This window comes from Chiloscyllium plagiosum, unplaced genomic scaffold (genome assembly GCF_037043375.1).
Source record: "Chiloscyllium plagiosum isolate Xiang-an unplaced genomic scaffold, Cpla_swu_hap1 HiC_scaffold_2, whole genome shotgun sequence".
NCBI classification, from domain to species: Eukaryota; Metazoa; Chordata; class Chondrichthyes; order Orectolobiformes; family Hemiscylliidae; genus Chiloscyllium; species Chiloscyllium plagiosum.
Window position 1 is genome coordinate 111,975,384 of NW_028270140.1, and position 21,193 is coordinate 111,996,576.

The following is a 21,193-nucleotide window of genomic DNA, read 5'->3' on the forward strand; positions in this document are numbered from 1 at the left end:
TATTTCACACTTCTCTTCACTAAGTTATATTTGCCCCCCAGTTGGCCTTGTGTTTCAACTCGTTTATGTCCCTTTAAATTTCGACACTATCATCCTCACAACACACAATGCTGTTAAGTTTTGAGTCATTGCAGATTTTGAAACTGTGCCCTGTATATCATGGCCAAGACTATTAGTATGTATTAGGAAGAGCAAGGGTCCTAATATTGACCTCTGGAGAACTCTGTTGTAAACCTTCTTACAACTCCAAAGATGTGCAGGTTAGGTTAATTGGCCATGCTAAATTGCTCACAGTGTATGTTATTAGTCAGGGGTAGGTCTGGGTGTGTTACTCTTCAGAAGGTCAGTGTTGACTTGTTAGGAGGAAGGGCCTATATCCACACTGTAGGGATTCTAATTCTAGTTTTAATTCTTCTAACTCAAAAGTAGCCAGTAACCACAACTGTCTGTTCCTTGTGACCAACCAATTTTATATTTATGTTGCCATTATTCTTTTTAATTCCACGAGCTCTAACTTGGTTGGACAGTCTGACAGTCCATACATGACATCAGTAACATTAGCCTCATTAATCCTGTCACCTCATTAAAAATGCCAGCAAGTTTTTTAAACACGAGTTGCACTTAACAAATACATTAAAGCTTTCTTGGCAGATCATCCGAGGTGTAGATGGAGGCAAGGGATATTACAAAGGTAGACGTAGGCAGTATTTGTGATGAAGAGGTTTGGGAGATGTATTGTCTTATGGTCAGTATAACAGAACATCTTTAAAAGACATGACAGCGGGGGGGATCCAAGATGGCGGCGATCTGAGAAGATCGCACTGCAGAGCTCCACATCGCAGCACAAGCCAGACAAACCTTTAACCCGCCTAATCCAGGCCATCGCGGTATCTTGGGACTCTGGAAAGATTGTGGAGTCCCAAGAAACTTATAAAAATTAACTTACCTGTGTTTCTAGATGTCCAAAGATGCTGAAAAAGAGAGGAAGAGCATCTGAGGCCAGGTCTACAATTCAGCCTGCAGAATGCCCACAGCCGATTACTCTCCAGAACCTGGTGAGCAAGCTCCCGAAATCTCCCGAGATGCTGGGGAAACAGATTGAAGAGAAGCTGGCTCCAATCTCTCTCATGCTGCAGAAGCATGAGCAGCAGCTGGGAGACCTGAAGAAGAGGACGGATGAGGTGGAGCACAGGATTACAGTGGTGGAAGCTGATGGCAGTTCATTCAAGGATCGGATACAAGCCCTGGAGATGCAGGTTCGTAATTTGCGTGACCAAGTGGATGATCTTGAGAACAGGGGCAGGAGAAAAAGCATTCGGATCATCGGTCTGCCTGAGGGTAAGGAAGATGAGCGGCCTGCGGAATTTGTTGAGGATTGGCTGCCAAAATTCCTTGACTTGGAGGCTGGCATGGGAGAATTGAGGATAGAGAGGGCTCACCCGGTTACAGCGCGGAGCTGGGGTCTGGGTCAAAGTCCTCGTCCTCTCCTGGTGCTGTTCCATCATTACCAGGATAAGGAGAGAGTCATGGAAGCTTCCAGAGTCCAGGGGAAGGATCTGAAGGCCCTAATTTACGAGGGCTTTAAGATCATGTTCTTTCAGGACTTCTCAGTGGCGGTGATCCAGAAACGAAAATCTTATGACGGTGTCTAGAGAAGACGGAGGGAGCTTGTGATTCAGTATGCCCTGGGGTATCCAGTAGTGCTCCGGTACACCTTAGATATACATCTCTTTGACACGTCGGAATAGGCAAAAAACTTTGTGGACAAACTAACCTAATTTGAACAATTTCAGTATGTATAAATAGTGTTGTTTGGGTAAATGTTTATCATTCTGTAAAAGAAACGGAAGAAGTCCGGTTGGAGCTTTATCTTTTTTTTAACTCTATTGATAATAATTTGGCTTAAACTATGTTTGGCGGTGGTTGAGACGTACATTTTCAATTTCTAAGTTAGGGTATACTAAAGGATGGGTGCGGTATGTATTCCCCTTTTATTAAAAAAAAGTGTTTTTTATTCATATTGGTTTTCTATGGAGTGTTTATTCTTTTCTGCTTGTGTTTGTGGTGTGGCTCTAGCTGGGAGAAGTGAAGGTGGTTGTGATGGTTAGATGCCTACTTATGGGCAGTTTGGGATGGGTAGTTGCCCCCTCTGGGCAGGGGGTGAGTTCCCCTACTCAGTGCTGTTGGTGCTTTATATGTTGGTTTGTTTTTTGGTTTTTGTTGTTTTTTTATTCTCAATACTTTTGTAGGTTTGTTAAATGTAATGGCTTTAGTTTATGTAATTTTTATGTTTGGTGGATCATATGACATTAATGCTCAGCAGTTTGTGGTTCGGGTTCTTCCTCTCTGGAATTTAAATGTTATTACAGAAGATTATGGCTAATTACTTGATTAAATGGTGTACCTGGATATTCGAGGGAAGTCACTCACCAATTAAGAGGAAGAAGGTACTCTTGAGTCTTAGAAAGGAGAAGGTGGATACTGCTTTGTTACAGGAGAAACATTTGGATGACAAGGAGCATCTGAAATTATAACAGATTGGTTTTGACCAAGTTTATTTTTCATCATTTAATACCAGAAGTAGGGGAGTGGCTATATTGGTTAGGAAAAATCTTCCATTTAAGTTGTTGGAATGCATTAAAGACACACACGGGAGGTTTGTAATTCTTAAAGCCTTGATAAATGGGGAAGAATACAGTGTTTTAAATGTTTATTACCCTCCAGCTCATCCCCTTGAAGTTTTGGTAGACGCTTTTTCTAAACTGATAAGTCTCGAGTCCCAGCACGTCATTATAGGGGGAGATTTTAACTGTGTCATGGATCCCACAGTAGACAGGTTGCCCAAAGGTCCCTTGATACCCTCTGTACAAACTAAACAGTTAGTGGGTCTGTGTGGGGAGTTAGGGTTGGTGGACATCTGGAGGCATCTCCACCCTACAAGTAGGGATTTTACGTTTTTCTCCAATCCGCGCAGATGTCACACCGGGACTGATTTTTTTCTGACCCCTGCGGTAACCCTGGATTTGGTGGCATCTTACACGATTGGTAATATTACCATCTCTGATCATGCTCCACTGTACCTTATGGTTAAGATTAAGGTCGTTACAGTGGGTTCAAGGTACTGGCGAATGGATTACTTTATCCTCAAGGATAATATGTTTGTGGAGCATTTCTCTTGGGAATTTCAGGCTTTCCTATACATCAACAAAGGCTTGGTTGATAGCTCATCCATTCTCTTGGAAACTGCCAAAGCCTATGCTAGTGGGTTAGCTATTTCATATTCTGCTAGTAGGAAGCAGCAGAAGGGTGAACAGCAATGTCTCCTTGAAACACGGTTGAAGGCAGCCGAGAAGGCCTACTTTGACAGAACCTCACTGGTCAAACTACAGAGGATTATACTCTGTGCTCACGCAGATGGCAAAGAAGGAGCTGGCTTTTGCAAAGCAAAGGTTATACGAACATGGTGACAATCCAAGCAAATGCTTAGCATATCTTGCCAGAAAGAGGATTGCCCCACAAGCCATTACAGCGATTAGGGAAGGGTTTGGGAACCTAACATGTGATTCTAAAAAGATTAATGTGGCGCTCCAGAGATTTTACTCTAAGTTATACCAGTCTGAGGATTGTGAGGAGGGGCAGGCCAAAATGGAATCCTTTTTTAGGGATCTGAAGCTCCCTGGTGTGACTCCCGAAAAACAGTCCTTTTTCAATGCCCTGTTATCAGAGCAAGAAATGTAGGAAGCTGTGAGGCAGCTTCAGAGTGGAAAGGTGCCCGGTCCTGACGGACTTCCTTGTGATTTCTATAAGGAATTTATAAGTATACTGTCTGGCGCGATGCCCAGTATGTTTAATGATTCATACAGTCATGATTGTCTCCAACCAGCTCTGAGAGAGGCCAATATTTCACTTACCCTTAAAAAAGGGAAGGACCCGGAAGATTGTGCTTCATACAGGCTCATTTTGCTCTTAAATGTGGACTTTCAAATCCTCCCTAAGACTCTCGCGTTAAGACTGGAGAATGTGTTACCTTCTATTTTAAAGAGGATCAGATGGGCTTTATAACGGGTCGCAAATCTTCCAATAATGTTAGGAGCCTGTTTAATGTAATTCAAGCATGACAACATCAGTCAATACAGGGATTGGTGATTTCTCTGGATGCAGAGAAGGCATTTGACCGAGTTGAGTGGTTGTATACTCTAGAGCGAAGTCTTCATAAGATGGGTAAAGGTTCTCTACATGGCCTTCTCGCAGGGGACATCACCAATGCGGTAAAATCTAGCAATTTTAATATTTTTAGGAGCAGCTGGGAGGGCTGCCCCCTTTCACCATTGCTTTGTGCGTTGGTGATTGTACCATTGGCAGAGACCATTTGTGGGGATCCCAATATATCAGCTCCAGAAGTGGGGTCAAAATTACATAAGATTTTGTTGCATGCAGACGATGTCCTAATTTTTTTGACAAATCCAGCAGTTTTAGTGCCTTGCCTGAGACAATGCACTCATGTGTTTGGTGCTTTTTCTGGGTACAAGATAATTTTGCAAAATCAGAAGCCATGCCTATGGGTGGTCTTACAAAGGAGCTAGCTCTTGAGGGCAACTATAGATTCCCATTTAGCTGGTCACAGGGAGTTTTGTATATTTGGCTTATTCATTACTCCAGTTCTGGATCGGTTGTTCAAAGCCAATTTTATCCAATTATTTGGAAAAATTAAACAAGATCTTCAAAGATGGGAGGCACTTCCAGTCTCGTGGTTGAGTCGGATAGCCCGCTTAGTAAGGTGCGGAGCAGGTAAGGGCTGTTTGGCAGTGGCAGCTTGAAGGCTTGGTGACGTTTGTTTAACGGTTTAAATTTGAAAGTTTTTTTTTAAAAAGTGCGGAGCAGACCCGGAAGCTGGTGTAGCGCAAGCTTACCTGGGTAGGTTTTTTTTCCCTATAAAAGCGCACAGGAGAGGAACCTGAGGCACTACAGAGGTAGTGCCTCCCACTCGCCCTCCTCCTCTAACCTAATAATAAGACCCGTTGTGGTAAGTAGGTAAGTGCTGCATTTTGCTTGTTCTATTCTTTAGACCTAGTTTTTTTTTAAAAAGGTTACTTTTAGAGGGATGGCAGTGAAGGCAGTGCAATGTTCCTCTTGCAAAATGTTTGAGGTGAGGGATGCCATGGTCGTCCCTGCTGATTACACTTGCAGGAAGTGCACCCATCTCCAGCTCCTCCAAGACCGTGTTAGGGAACTGGAGCTGGAGTTGGATGAACTTAGGATCATTCGGGAGGCAGAGGGGGTCATAGATCGGAGCTTTAGGGAAGTAGTAACTCCAAAGATTGCAGACAGATGGGTGACAGTGAGGGGGACTGGGAGGAAGCAGCCAGTGCAGGGACCCCCTGCGGCAATTCCCCTCAAGAACAACTATACCGTTTTGGATACTTGCGGGGGGGAACGACTTACCAGGGGTAAGCAATGGGGTTCAGGCCTCTGGCACAGAGCCTGTCCCCGTTGCTCAGAAGGGAAGGGTGGAGAAGAGCAGAGCAATAGTTATTGGGGACTCGATAGTTCGGGGCACAGATAGGCGGTTTTGTGGGGGCGAGAGAGACTCACGTTTGGTATGTTGCCTCCCAGGTGCAAGGGTACATGACGTCTCTGATCATGTTTTCCGGGTCCTTAAGGGGGAGGGGGAGCAGCCCGAAGTCGTGGTCCACATTGGCACCAACGACATAGGTAGGAAGAGCGCTGAGGATGTTAGGCAGGCTTTCAGGGAGCTAGGTTGGAAGCTCAGAGTTAAAACAAACAGAGTTGTTCTCTCTGGTTTGTTACCCGTGCCACGTGATAGAGAGTCGAGGAATAAGGAGAGAGAACAGTTAAATGCGTGGCTACAGGGATGGTGCAGGAGGGAGGGATTCCGGTATCTGGATAACTGGGGTTCTTTCTGGGGAAGGTGGGACCTCTATAAACAGGATGGTCTACACCTGAACCTGAGGGGCACCAGTATCCTTGGGGGGAGGTTTGCTAGTGCTCTTGGGTGGGGGGTTTAAACTAACTCTGCAGGGGCATGGGAACCTAGACTGTAGCTTTAGGGTGCAGGACCTGGAGTGTAGGGAGGTTAGGAACATGGCATCAATCTCAAAGGAGGGTGCCTGTAAACAGGAAAGTGGCTTGAAGTGTGTATACTTCAATGCAAGAAGTATATGAAATAAGGTAGGTGAACTTGCAGCGGGGGTTGGTACCTGGGATTTCGATGTTGTGGCTATTACGGAGACATGGGTAGAACAGGGACAAGATTGGCTGTTGCAGGTTCCAGGGTTTAAATGTTTTAGTAGGTCAGAGGTGGGGGTAAAAGAGGGGGAGGTGTGGCATTGCTTGTCAAAGATAGTATTACAGCGGTGGAAAGGACGATGGATGAAGACTCACCATCTGAGGTAGTTTGGGCTGAGGTTAGGAATAGGAAAGGTGAGGTCACCCCGTTAGGAGTTTTCTACAGGCCTCCTAATAGTCCTAGAGACGTAGAAGAAAGGATTGCGAGGATGATTCAGGAGAAGAGTGAAAGTAATAGGGTGGTTGTTATAGGGGACTTTAACATTCCTGATATTGACTGGGAAAGCTATAGCTCGAGTTCATTAGATGGGTCGGTGTTTGTCCAATGTGTGCAGGAGGGTTTCCTGACACAATATGTAGACAGGCCAACAAGAGGCGAGGCCATACTGGATTTGGTTCTGGATAACGAACCAGGCCAGGTGTTAGAATTGGAGGTAGGTGAGCACTTTGGGGACAGTGACCACAATTTGGTGACTTTTACTCTAGTGATGGAGAGGGATAAGTGTGCACTGCAGGGCAAGAGTTATAGCTGGGGGCAGGGAAATTATGATGTGGTGAGGCACGACTTAGGATGCATGGCTTGGAAAAGTAGGCTTCAAGGCAAGGGCACAATTGATATGTGGAGCTTGTTCAAGGAGCAACTATTGAGTGTCCTTGATAAGTATGTACCTGTCAGGCAGGGAGGAAAGGGTCGTGTGAGGGAGCTGTGGTTTAATAAAGAATTGGAATCCCTTGTTAAATGGAAGAGGGCGGCCTATGTAAAGATGAGGCGTGAAGGTTCAATTGGGGCGGTTGAGAGTTATAAGGTAGCCAGGAAGGATCTGAAGAGAGAGCTAAGAGCAGCAAGGAGGGGACATGAAAAGTGCTTAGATGGTAGGATTAGGGAAAACCCAAAGGCTTTCTATAGGTATGTCAGGAATAAAAGAATGACTAGGATATTAGCGGGAAGTTGTGTGTGGAGGCTGAAGAGACTGGGGAGACACTGAATGAATACTTTTTGTCAGTATTCACTCAGGAACAGGACATTGTTGCCGATGTGAATACTGAGTCACAATTAATTAGAATGGACGGCTTTGAGGTATGTAGGGAAGAGGTGTTGGAAATTCTGGAATGGGTAAAAATAGATAAGTCCCCTGGGCCTGATGGCATTTATCCTAGGATTCTCTGGGAAGCAAGGGAGGAGATTGCAGAGCCATTGGCCTTGATTTTTATGTCCTCGTTGTCTACAGGAATAGTGCCAGAAGACTGGAGGATAGCAAATGTGGTTCCCTTATTCAAGAAGGGGAGTAGGGATAACCCTAGTAACTATAGGCCGGTGAGTCTCACATCTGTTGTGGGCAAAATCTTAGAGAGAATTGTAAGGGATTTATGAACATCTGGATAGGAATAATGTGATCAAGGATAGTCAGCATGGTTTTGTGAAGGGCAGTTCATGCCTCACAAACCTTATTGAATTCTTTGAGAAGGTGACTAAGGAGGTAGATGAGGGTAAAGCAGTAGATGTGGTGTATATGGATTTTAGCAAGGCATTTGATAAGGTTCCCCATGGTAGGCTACTGCAAAAAATACGGAGGTATGGCATTGAGGGTGAGTTGGAGGTTTGGATTAGGAATTGGCTGGCTGCAAGAAGACAGAGGGTAGTAGTTGATGGTAAAGGTTCATCTTGGAGTGCAGTTACTAGCGGTGTTCCGCAAGGATCTGTTTTGGGACCATTGCTGTTTGTCATTTTTATAAGTGACGTGGAGGAGGGGCTAGAAGGTTGGGTGAGCAAGTTTGCGGATGATACGAAAGTCGGTGGAGTTGTTGACAGTGAGGAAGGATGTGTCAGGTTACAGCAGGATATAGATAAGCTGCAGAGCTGGGCAGAAAGGTGGCAAATGGAGTTCAATGTAGGTAAGTGTGAGGTGATTCACTTTGGTAAGAGTAACAAAAAGATGGGGGAACTGGGCTAATGGTCGGATACTTGGTAGTGTGGATGAGCAGAGGGATCTTGGTGTCCATGTACACAGATCTTTGAAAGTTGCCACCCAGGTAAATAGTGCGGTGAAGAAGGCATATGGCGTACTGGCTTTTATTGGTAGAGGAATTGAGTTCCGGAGTCCTGAGGTCATGTTGCAATTGTATAAGACTCTGGTTCAGCCGCATCTGGAGTATTGTGTGCAGTTTTGGTCGCCATACTATAGGAAGGATGTGGAGGCACTGGAACGGGTGCAGAGGAGGTTTACCAGGATGTTGCCTGGTATGGTAGGAAGATCGTATGAGGAAAGGCTGAGGCACTTGGGGCTGTTTTCATTGGAGAAAAGAAGGTTTAGGGGTGACTTGATAGAGGTGTACAAGATGATTAGGGGTTTAGATAGGGTTGACCATGAGAACCTTTTTCCACGTATGGAGTCAGCTATTATGAGGGGGCATAGCTTTAACTTAAGGGGTGGTAGGTATAGGACAGATGTTAGGGGTAGGTTCTTTACTCAGCAAGTCGTGAGTTCATGGAATGACCTGCCAGTAGCAGTGGTGGATTCTCCCTCATTATGGACATTTAAACGGGCATTGGATAGGCATATGGAGGATAGTGGGCTAGTGTAGGTTAGGTGGGCTTGGATCGGCGCAACATCGAGGGCCAAAGGGCCTGTACTGCGCTGTATTCTTCTATGTTCTATGTTCTATGTTCTATGGATATTTTCCCCTATTTGCTATACCCTATATGGATGCTCCACCTGATTTTAATAAGCAAACTCTCAGGAGGCTGAACGGCTGGTTTAGCTCCTTTATTTGGTATCATAAGCGGCCCCTCATTAAATTAGCCAAACTGCAACTGCCTCACAAACTGGAGGGAGTGGACCTTCTAGATATTAAGAATTACCAATTAAGCTCATTTTTGTCCTACGTGAGTGATTGGGTTTGTGGAGATCCTCTTTCAATATGTCTAGATATCGAAGCCTCCCAGGCAAGGTGCCCCCTTACCAGTTTGCTGATTTTGGACAAAATGAGGAGAGTTAGGGAATATTGCCAAAACCCAATAGTCATCAATATTGTTAAAGCATGGAGGGCAATTCAGCAGAAGAAAGGCAATATTGGCAAGACATCTTTGTTTACACCTTTAGTGGGTATGCCGGATTTTCAACTGGGGATGATAGATTCAGGATTTAAACGTTGGACAGCTAGGGGTGTGTCTTGCATGGGTGAATTATTTGACGGAGATGTAATGATGTCCTTCGATCAGTTAGTACGGAAGTATGAGTTGTCTAATAGCGATCTCTTTCATTTTTCTCAAGTTAGGAATTTTATTCAAAAAAAGACCACACTTTTGATTGATTCCTGCAAATCCAACATGGGGGCGGGGGCGGGGGGTGTGGGGGGGGGACGCGGAGGTGGGGAGAGCTGCTAAGTGCTAAGAGTACACTTTCTGTCAGTACTTTATATCATCAATTGGGGGTGCCCCAATTGACTGACTCTGCATACGTTAGGGCCCGGGTGTCTTTGGAGAAGGAGCACGCGGTGTCAACCAACACCCTGGAGGTGTTCAGGGAGAGGTGGGCGCCGCAGGGAGTGGAGTGCATCATTTCTCCCTCCAATTCTATTTTGATTTAGTCCCGACCCTCCCCTTCACTGTTTTGATCACACAGCACTGCCCTTTGAAGTGAAGGGCAGTGCTTGTCACTGGCCACCTGGGTGTTTTCCTATCTTCCTGGTGGTGGAATTTGAATAAAGATTTGTGCACTTTGTGTCTTTCACTGTGTCTCACACCTGCACACACACACACACCATGGGTGCTGGGGATAAAATAAGCACTACCGCACTTAGGTGGTAGTGTGGGGGTTAAATTTTAAAAAAATTGACTGACTCTGCAAGATGTGGGAAAGAGAGCTGGGTGTTAAAGTCTCTTCAGAGGCATGAGAGGATATTTGGGAGAATGCAAGGACCCATGCTTTACAGTTGAAGATTCTCCACAGGGTCCACTTGGCTCTGGACCGTATGTCAAAATTTAAACCAGGGGTATCTTCAGCATGTCCCAAGTGCAAGGTCTGCACGGGCACTCTTACCCATTGTCTTTGGTCTTGCGATAGGCTTCAAACATATTGGAGCGCTGTGGTGGGCACAATGGAGAAAACTTTGGGTGTAAGGGTGAAGAAGGACCTTATCTCTCTCCTTTTGGTCCTGCCCACTGTATTTCCTGCACATGCGCATAAGAAAAAAACTTTTCAATATTCTCACGTTTTGTGCAAGAAAGAATACCTTGCTAGGTTGATATCCGAAAACGCCCTACCCCCCCACCCCGGACCTATCAGGTTGTGGAAGATTGTTGTGGAGCATATTCCTCTGGATTTTCTCACAAATATGGTACACCACAAAACTGAGAATTTTTACATGCCATGGCAACCCTGATTGGAATACTTTGACACCGATTTATCTGCCACGCTAACAAGGGTTTTAATATAGCCATAACGATTGTGTTTTACGAGTCCAATATCCAACTAGGAGGAACTGTGAATGTTTGAGCATTTTGTTTGGCTGGGCTGAGTTATTACAATTTATTAGATTGTTGTTGGTTATTTAATTATTTAGTTAAATAGCCAGTTTGGGTTTCTTTTTATTCTTTTTTTTATATGTGTTTATATATTTGTACGTGAGGGTGGGTTGGGGATTATTTATATCCGCGTTGTTTGTTTTGTACTTTTTGAATTGTATTGTTTTGTACTTTTTGTAATATTAAAAAATCTATTCTTTCAATAAAAGTATATTTTTAAAAAAGACATGACAGCTATCATTACCATACTATATCATGTGACTGAGGGTCCAGAGTTCTCATACTCTAACTTGCATTGATTACTTAAAGCATAACATTCTATTGGAAGCATTTTCCTCTGGTTTAACCAAATAAACCTAAAATTAGTCCAGATACTTATTTATCTGAGGAATGGAATGTTTGTATATATAGAGTATAACATGCAGATCAGCCATGATCTCATTGAACGATAGAATAAGTTTGAGGGGCTCAGTGACCTCCTCCTGTTCCTAATAATTAGTTGGAATAAATGTCTGTTTGATTCTTCAAAACCACATTTAAAGCCCAGTTGCTTATGTTGCAGAAGGTAACATAGGCATTGCCACATCAGGACAAATACACTGTTGGAGGCAAACTCACACCAGGGTGGGTTATGCATTCTATTAGAAATGGCATCAGAATCTCAGCTTTTGGATTGTTGAAGTGGCTAGAAAAAGTAAGGGGCTTGTATGGTACTTATCTGTCAGCTGTGCCATTTATATTTGCTATGTCACTGCAAATGGAGCTACTGAATTTCAGATCTTTACTGCTTCTAACAGTTAATCTTTCTGAAATACCCTGGCACTGGAGATCCACAGGCTGACAAATCTGTCTGGCTCCACCAGCCCATAGGCTTCATTAGTGATTCCAGCAAAACCCATGGGATTGGGAGGATTACAATTAGCTGTTCTCTGGCTCCATTCCACAAGGCAATCCCAAAGATGTTGTCCCTGTAACCTGAATTACATATATTGTGAGTTGCTGCTGACTTTCCAGATTGTTTGATGGACATTCGGCATCAGAGAATGCTAAATCAGTGGTTGATTCTTGAAGTTTTTAACATTATATTTCAAAAAATTCTTGGGAGAAATTTCCAGAGGTCTCTGCTCAGATATACCTGACTGTATAGGAGTAGGAGTAGGAGTAGGCAGTTGGGCTTTTGAGCGTCCTCCATCATTCAATATGATCATGGGTGATCATTCAACTCAGTACCCTTTTACCACTTTCTCCCCATACCTTTAAATCCCTTGAGATCTAAGAGCTATATCAAATGTTTTCTTGAAAACATTTAATGTTTTGGCCTCAGCCACAATCCATGGCAAAGAATTCCATAGGTTCACCACCCTCTGGGTGAAGAAAGTTCTCATCTCAGTCCTAAATGGTCTATCTTGCATCCTTAAACTGTGAAGCCTGGTTCTAGACTTCTTGGTGATTGGGAATAGCCTTCCTGCATTTATCATTCCTCTAAACTTCAGTGAATATGGTCCCAACTGATCAAGTGTCTCTTTATATGTCAGTCCTGCATCCCAGAAATCAGTCTGGTAAATCTTTGTTGCACTCCCTCCATAGCAAGAATATCCTATTTTTGACAAAGAGATCAAAAAAGCACACAATACACCAGATGTGGTCTCACCAAGCACAATTGCAGCAAGACATTGCTGGTCCTGCAATCAAATCCGCGCATTATGAAGGTCAATATAATATTTGTCTTTTTAACCTGCTGCACCTACATGCTTACCTTCAATAACTGGTATCTCCATCTTCCTCACAGGCTCACCCTTCCATCCAACTTTGTGTTATCTGCAAACCTGGACATATTTCATTTAGTTCCCTTATTTCTATCATTAATGTGTTTTTGAATAGCTGGAGTCTAAGCACCTATCCCTGCAGTATCCCATAAGTCACTGCCTGTTACTCAGAAAAAAGACCTGTTTATTGCTCTTGTTGTATCCTTTTTGACAATTAGGTCTCTATCAATAGCAGTACACTATCCCCAATCCCATAGCCTTTAGTTTTACCCCTTAGTAACTGAAAACCTTCTAACAGTCCACGTAAACCACATCCACCTCTTATCAACTTGAATTATATCCTTACAAAATTCCAATTGATTCATCAAGCGTGATTTCCCATTCGTAATTCCTTGCTGCTTGTATCCAATCTTGACTCTGTTTTCCAAGTGCTCTGCTGTTAAATCTTTCAGAATGGACTCCAGCATTGCCTACCATGTGGCACCCCAAGTATTGGGAAACGTGGCAAAATTAATGGAATGAAAATTGGCATTTTTGTTTATTGTCACATACTGCAAGCCATCCAACTTTTCAAAAATAATTGTGGCAAAATCATCCAGATTATCTATTTGCAAACCCATATTTGTTATAACCTACTAAGTTCTGTGATTCATTTAATCTCTTTCAACATAAATTTAAAAGGGACCTAAGGAGCAATTTATTTTCAAGCAGAGGGTGGTGTGCATATGGAATGAGCTGCCAAAGGAAGTGGTGGAGGCTGGTACAATTACAACATTTAGCAGACACCTGGATGGGTATATGAATAGAAGGGGTTTGGAAGGATATTGGCCAATTGTTGGCAAATGGGACTAGATTAATTCAGGACATATGGTCGGCATGGACAAGTTGGGCCGAAGGGTCTGTTTCCAAACTGTACATCTCTAAGACTCCACATTACAAAATTTCAGAGAGCGTATGCAATTCCAAGAATTAATTTTTAGGTGAATGATGTCCAAGTATTGTCAGATCAGATGCACTAACAATTCTTCACAGTTTGGCATTTCTCTCTGTACAGTAATGAGACACCTCCAATATGCAGTCTCCTCTCTCCTGCAAGGCAGCAGCAGCCTTTGTAAAGATTATCACCTGTCCTTGACAATTATGCTCAATCTATTCCAGTAATGTCAGCAACCCAACTCAGCCATCTATATTTGAATATTGTGTTGAGGGAGTAATCCACATAAAACATTGGATCACGACCTGAAAATTATCCGTGCGTGCTTTGCTGACAGTAGACTGAAAGCCGCTATATTTTAAAATCAGTGCAACTAACAACTGACATTAGATGCAAGTTAACAGTAAGGGTCTGTAAGCTAAATTATAAAGAACATGAATATTACATCACTGGAGAATGCTGCAGTGCATGAGTACCCTTTGAAGAACCATTTCCTTGATTGAACAGATGCACATATCACATAGCTTTCTCTGTGATAGAGAATATTCCACCATTCTGTTCTCTTGCAGAGAAAAAAAATGTGCACATCATTTGCAGGAATAATAGGCAATTGGAAACCATAAGGCCATTAAATGTAGAAGCACAACTAGGCAATTTGGCTCATCATGTCTGCTCCTTCATTCAATCATGGCTGATGTGTTTCTTAACCCCATTCTCCAGCCTTCTCCCAGTTCCCTTGATCCCCTTACTAATCAAGAACCTATCTTTCTCTGTCTTAAATAAACTCAGTGGCTTGGCTTCCATAGCCTTCTGCAGCAATAAATACCTCTCATCTAAAAGGGTCATACCTCAGGTCCTAGTCTCTCCTACTAGAATTAAAATCTTTTCCACATTTACTATATCCAAGCCTCTCAATACTCTATAACTTTCAATGAGATCACCCGTCATCCTTCCAAACTCCATGAATACAACCCAGAGTCCTCAACCATTCCTGATATGACAAGCCCTTCATCCCCAGGATAATTCTCATAAACCTCCTGTAGACCTCCTCCAACACCAGCGTGTCCTTCCTGACATGTAGGGCCCAAAAGTGCTTACAATAGAGACACTATGATGACGGCAAATGGAGAACAGGAGAAACACACAATCAAGGACAGGAGTAGGTCACTCAGGCCTTCCATCTTGCTCCAATATTCAACAAGATCATGACTGATGAAATTTGAACCTTAATTCTACATTCCTGCATATCTCTGATAATCTTTCAACCTGTTGTTAATTAAGAAACTATCCAACCCTGCATTAAAAAAAAATCAAAATTCTATATTTGCTACCTTTTGAGGAAGGGAATTCCAAAGGCTCACAACCCTTTGAAAGAAAATATGTTTCTTCATCTTTTGATTTAAATGGTCCACCCCTTATTTTATAAACTATGACTGTATTCTGACTTGTACATAATAAATTACAATGTGTAATGACCAAAACGCTTTTCAGTAACCTGATACTTGTACTCTTTAAGAGATTATCATTTGTAGAATAGAAAGAATCCACAGATTGCAAGAAACACTATCCACTCTGCTGTGAATTTGTCTTCAAAAGAAAGTAGAGAGAGAAAAAAAATGACCAATAGTAAAGCCCTGAACAATAGGAATTAATAATGGGTCATTCACCTGAATTTGGTTCCATCTATTTGCTCCCACATTGTAACTTGGAAATATAGATTGCTGAGAGAAGGAATGGACATTGGGTAGTGTATAATGAAGCCTATGGCTGGGGCCACAAAACGGAGAAGGACATTATTAGGTGTATCATTGTTTATTTCATGAATGCTTGAGTAATCATTTCAAGGATCCTATTACGAACAAAATGGGGCAGGATCATCAAGGAACTATCTGAAAATATACAACAGGTATTAGCAATGAACAATGGATCCTGGAAATCTGAAATACAAACAAAGTATCGGAGAATCGGAGCAGATCTGGCATTTGTAGAGAGAAGCAGAAGTAACATTAAGTGATCCCTGGACTCTTAAAAATTAACACTGCTTCTCTCTGTACAGATGCTGCCGGATCTGCTGAGTTTCTCCAGCACTTTGTATTTGTGTGCAGCAGTTGTCAGAACAAGGGAAGGAGTTCAGCACAACGTCAGAGTGGGATCCTCAACAATGCAGGGCAACATGAAAGACTTCATGGGATAGATGCAAAAACATTGTTTTCCCTTCTGGGAGAGTCTAGGACCAGAGGGTAAAATCTCACAATAAGTGGTTGCACATTTATGATAGAATGGAAAGAAATTGCTGCACTCAAGAGGGCTGTGAATCTCTGGAATTCTTTTTCAGAGACAGCTCTTGAGGCTGGATTGTAAGTATATTCGAGGCTGAGAGAGACAGATTTTTAATCACTAAGGGAATCAAGGGTTTGGGAAAAGACAGGAAAATGGAGTTGAGTATTATCAGAGCAGCCATGATCTCATTGAATACTGGAATATACTTGATGGACTGAATGGCTTACTTTCTTTCCTATATCTTATGATCTTGTGGGTGATAGTTACAGGAACATTTGACTATGTGTCACTGAAAACCAAGGCCTGAAGGGATGCTATCATTTCCAGTATGCAGGCTTTGACTAGTTGCTTTCAGTCTTTGTATAGTGAAATGTAGGAAATAGGCAAAGCAAATTCTACTCAAGAATGACCTCCTGAGCACTATTTTAGACAGTATGCAGAATACATAGCATTCACTTTCCTAGTACAAGGCTGCTAATTTCATCATTAATTGGGCTCAAAAATCGCTGATTAGCCGAAATGTAAAATGACACAGATCCCTCTACCCAGAGTGCTACAGTGCCCCCATGATGCCAACTGATTTTATGATCTCACATTGGCCTCCAACCTGCTAACCTGCTCCTGTAGAGACCATAACATTCTGGTCACTACTTCCAAATCCTGTTTCGATTGAAGGAAAAATTCTGTCTGCTTGGCGATGAGTATTTGAATTCTCTCAGGATCCTCATTTATAGATGGCTTTCAACCAAAATAGATTGGATGGGTATTTACCTAGAAATGTTTATGGGATCTTACTAAGCAAATTGGCTTTAACATTTGCTCACAAAATTTACAATGAAAGTTCTTTGAATGTAACTGTTTGATTTTGAAATGTCAGGGCATATCCTCAACTAATGAAAGATATAGTAGAATAATGCATATTTGCTTTCCTGATCTCTTTTTACTTTTATTACTGTGTAGACACTGTGGACACTAAAAGAACATAGTCTTCTAAAGAAACATTCTGATATTCATCCTATGTACATAATGCATGGCTAATTCCCAACCAGATTTGATCCCCTATTGGTTGCCAAGTTGCTTAGATACACTCGTTTTGGCTCAAGAGGACCTCGGCCAGCTATTTGCTACTTATCTGTGTGTGCAGGAGCTTTTATTTTAAACTCATTGGTATCTCAGAAATTCTGTATTAGCACTTGGATTTTCTACAATTCTATACAATGGTTCAATGGCCCACATTCCTCTACTCAATGTCATCAAATATTTGTAATAATCCTATATGAGTCAAGATCAGGACACCGTCCTGCCCTCCCAGGAGTGACTCACTTCCCCTATTAAGTTATTCACTATACCTAGTTCACTAAGTAGTAGGAACCAGATTGAAGGAACTTCTTAGAGGGCTATATTTTTTCTACGGTCAGTACCAGTCCGGGCGCAGTTGTCATAGGACATTCCAAAGTCTATTTCCAATAGGTCTTCTGTAATCAACTTGCTCCCCGCATCAATTGTTGAGATTTAGAATTTTCAAACTCTCATATAAATATATTCAAAGTAATATGCATAATCATATACTTGCATGATCATTCATATTAATTAAGAATTTCTTGCAGTTCCATTTTAACATTGTTTCAATCATCTGTAAGTCACATTTTCCTTTATCTCCTTTCAGATTCTGAGTCATCATTAATGTGCTTATCCGCCCACACACAGGAAGCATGGTGTGGAGTTTAGTTAATAGATATCTCACCTGACCCATGAAGGTCAACTTGTCTTTCAATCCAAGGTAAGGTCAAAAGTAGTATTTCGGAGAGCTTTTGCTTCAACCTTTGAAATTAATCCTTCCACAACTGGACTTTCTGGATCTTTCATTTGAAACGGAGACCGTATTATCTGCCTGAGAAGCTAAAGCTACCCATCCTAACATGGCAAACATACCCTGATTGATCTCTTTCAGCAGGTTATTCTAGTGAGTTTGTAAGGGACTATCCAGAAGAAGCCAGTCAATCAAACACACCAGTTTGATTGACAGGAGATATTCATGTTCAGAAATAGAAGATATGTACATACCTATCAGTAAATGAATTGGAAATTCGCAAACAGAATTTGATAAACTATTGAATTAAACAATTCACAGGACCTGGGGGGAATATCAGAGAACTGGAGCTAATTGTACAGATTTTCTGGAGGCTGAATGGTCTCCTTTGTGCGGTATTCTTCAAAATTTCTCTGATTCTTTACTTACATATACAAAAATGTTTCAAAACATATTATGCCATATTTCTGTCAATAGTTTACTTTGGAATGTTATTTATTTTGTTCTGTCTTTTTATTTAGACTACAGTACTCGAGAAATTAGCTCACAAAGCAGAATTTGAATTCTTGTAACATTACATTTGCCACAAGAAATTCAAACCTATTGATGTTTCACATCAAATACATGAACAGTGCATATACTGCTGTCTAACCTATCTGAGAAGCAGTATTCTCTGATTTCAATGGTAGTGAGCATTGCAAGCATAGCCTCAATAGAAAATTGTGGTACTGAGGCAATCACAGAATTTTGAATCTAATTTTATCCTGAAGAGAAGATGTTACACTGTGAACTGCAAGAAAATGGTCAGTCAATAATAATCATAGCTCAAGACAATTATGAAAACATGTCTAATAAATACTAGAGATATCTTATAACTGATAAGTAATCACAATTCTCAGGCTATGCAGAGCTTATTGAATAGTAGGTCACACCATTTACTGGAAAATCCTGCAGCATTGGAAAAGCTGTAGTACAAGTATTTCATGAATGCTTGGCAAAACCAAAGACAATTTTGTGTTGATAATTTCTAACTTCAACAGGAAACCTAACCAAGTTTTATGTTGCAGATGAATTAGAACATTGCAGGGAGGATATTTAAGGTCATTTCATTTTTGGCCACATTGCTTCAATGATCTGAGGTTTAAGCCAAAGAAGAGAAAAAAGGATAAATATACTGTATCTGGCAAGACAATATTACAAAGTTGTACTGTACTATATCAGCATTATGTCAGAAAAAGAGAATTGAGTAAGGATGTATAATACATGAAAATCAAAATCACAAAACAAAATAGTTAATGATGTTCAGGTCAATGATCTGCTGAGGGGGCAAATTGTATTTGGTTGGATTTCAGAGCTCCTGTCCTACTATAAAGCGAACTGGTATATCATAAATTATGTAAATTTAGAAATGGAAAAATGTTGTGCTTTTTAATACATTTCAAAAGGTTGATTCATATTGTCAAACCTGGTTGGATAGATTGCTGGAAGCTTAACCATATGGTTTTGCATTTCCAATGACCTACATGCATCATTGACAAGTTCACCCTCACAGAACACCACTATTCATTATCTGATTCAATAATTCTTGGCTGTCAAGTCACATCTTCAATTTATTTTATAACTAATCAGTGGAAGTGTCCAAAGAAAGTGAAGACAACATCCATATTTTTTAAGTTCTCTGTTATTTTTTTCTCCCAGGTTACGCACAAAAATGTCTTACAGATTAATATTCAATTCCTGCAGGCTTCAGGACAATCCAAGAGCATTGTCAATGATGTAAATTAGGGCATCAATATACAAGAAAATAACTAATCGTCACTGCATCCCAACATTGCAATATAGCCAAAGGCTTCAAATTTTTTTTTAATATTGCTCTTCAAGTCAGTTCTATCAGTAGGACTAAGGCATGAAAATAGAAACAGCATGATCAAAATTTGTTTTGGTTTCTTTGGTGAACCACAGTAAGTAAAAAAAGTAACAAAAAGGTTTTCACTATTTCATTCACAAAATCCCAAACGTTCACATTATACACTATACAAGTTAAAATATAAATACAGCATTGTTCTGTGTGCATTGTCAAGAAATATAAAGCAAAAAAAAATCATACAGTGATTTTTGTTGATGCTGATAAAAAGAAGAAACTGAAATGGCTGAAGCAACCAACATATTTTCTATTCAGAAATTAATTTCCTGCGGACCATATTAAGTTTCATTTTCAGAAGAAGTCTTTGTTCTTACCACATGTTAACCATTGGACTTACAGGTCATTTAATTCTTTCTTTCTGCCATATTCTCTCCATGATTGAATTTAAATTGATGGGATTTGGTTCTTCTCAGTATAATTTCTAAGTGGTTTCTATACAATCTTTCCACTCATATCCACAGATTTGAATGATAATTAGACCTCGAGAATATAAAATACATTGCAATGAAATCTGAATCAAAATGATGTACTTAGATCTTTTCCCACAGTGCAAATTATAAAAGCCGGTGGTGCTTTATACAGATTCCCAAGGGTTAACAGCAGAAATGTTACAAAAATATATAGTTCATTTCTTCTCAATCCCATCCTTTCAAAGTAAATAAAATCCCAAGAATTAAACTACATTGCCATATGTGATGATCAACATATGCTACACAGCTGTCACATTCAGACATAAACATTCATTTTAAAAAATGCACTAAGATGGTTATATATACAAAAATTAATTTATTTTTTTGTTTTTTTTTACAAAAAAAAGTAGGTTTATATTCACCCTTAGAAAAAGGCAGCTCCATATTGTAGTATGGTTAGTGAGGGCTGCAAAAAGCTGCCATATCTGAGAAAGTTAATATATTAGCACTTGTGACCTCAGAAAGAATCAACTGTCTTTTGTAAGGTCATGTAGCGTCCTTTTGCACTTGCTATTCTGATTGCTTGTATCCAGGTGAGTTAAAGAGCAGCTTCACAATGCAGTCTCTGGGCTTGATCCCACCTTGCATCCTTAGAAATACAATACACAGGGGTCTTGTAGCTGTAGAAGTGAGAGATCGATTGAGGAAGAGGATGTTCAATGTTTTTGAATCAGACAATTAATCATCCAGGTTCTTTAAAAACAGGTTTCACTCACATTAATGCACCATAACTGCCTCTATTTTCTGTTCACCTAAAAATGCTTATTATAGTGATCAGTATATTTGGAGCAGCAATCAAAATGACACTTGTGCGACCACCAGATTACTACAAGCAGCATGTTAACGCCTTCACATCCCTGAACATGACTACTTGAAGCAATGTAAAATTTGGAAAGAAAGTAAGTTGAAATAGCCACTAGGGGTCACTGAAACCACAGGTAATCATTTTTTATATACTGTATGTCAAACTGGGTCGGTTAGCTCCGTTGGCCGGATGGCTAGTTTGCAATGTAGAGTAAGGCTAACAGCATGGGTTCAGTTTACACACTGACTCAGGTTACCATGAAGGCCCCCCTTCTCAACCTTGCCCATTTGTATGGTGACCCTCAAGTTAAACCACTCCCAGTTATCTTTCTCTCCAATGACAGCACAGTCCTCTGGAACTGTGGTGACTTAAC

The 21,193-nt window shown here is 41.2% G+C and overlaps 1 protein-coding gene across 1 annotated transcript in view; it reads right to left on the reverse strand.

Moving 5' to 3' along the window:
- Window positions 1–18,104: 18,104 nt before the first annotated feature.
- LOC122556227 (uncharacterized) overlaps window positions 18,105–21,193 on the reverse strand; it is a 197,022-nt gene continuing 193,933 nt past the window's right edge. The window contains exon 17 of the mRNA XM_087999688.1: window positions 18,105–20,635. The gene's annotated coding sequence lies outside the window, so the exon portion shown is untranslated. The remainder of the gene's footprint in view (window positions 20,636–21,193) is intronic.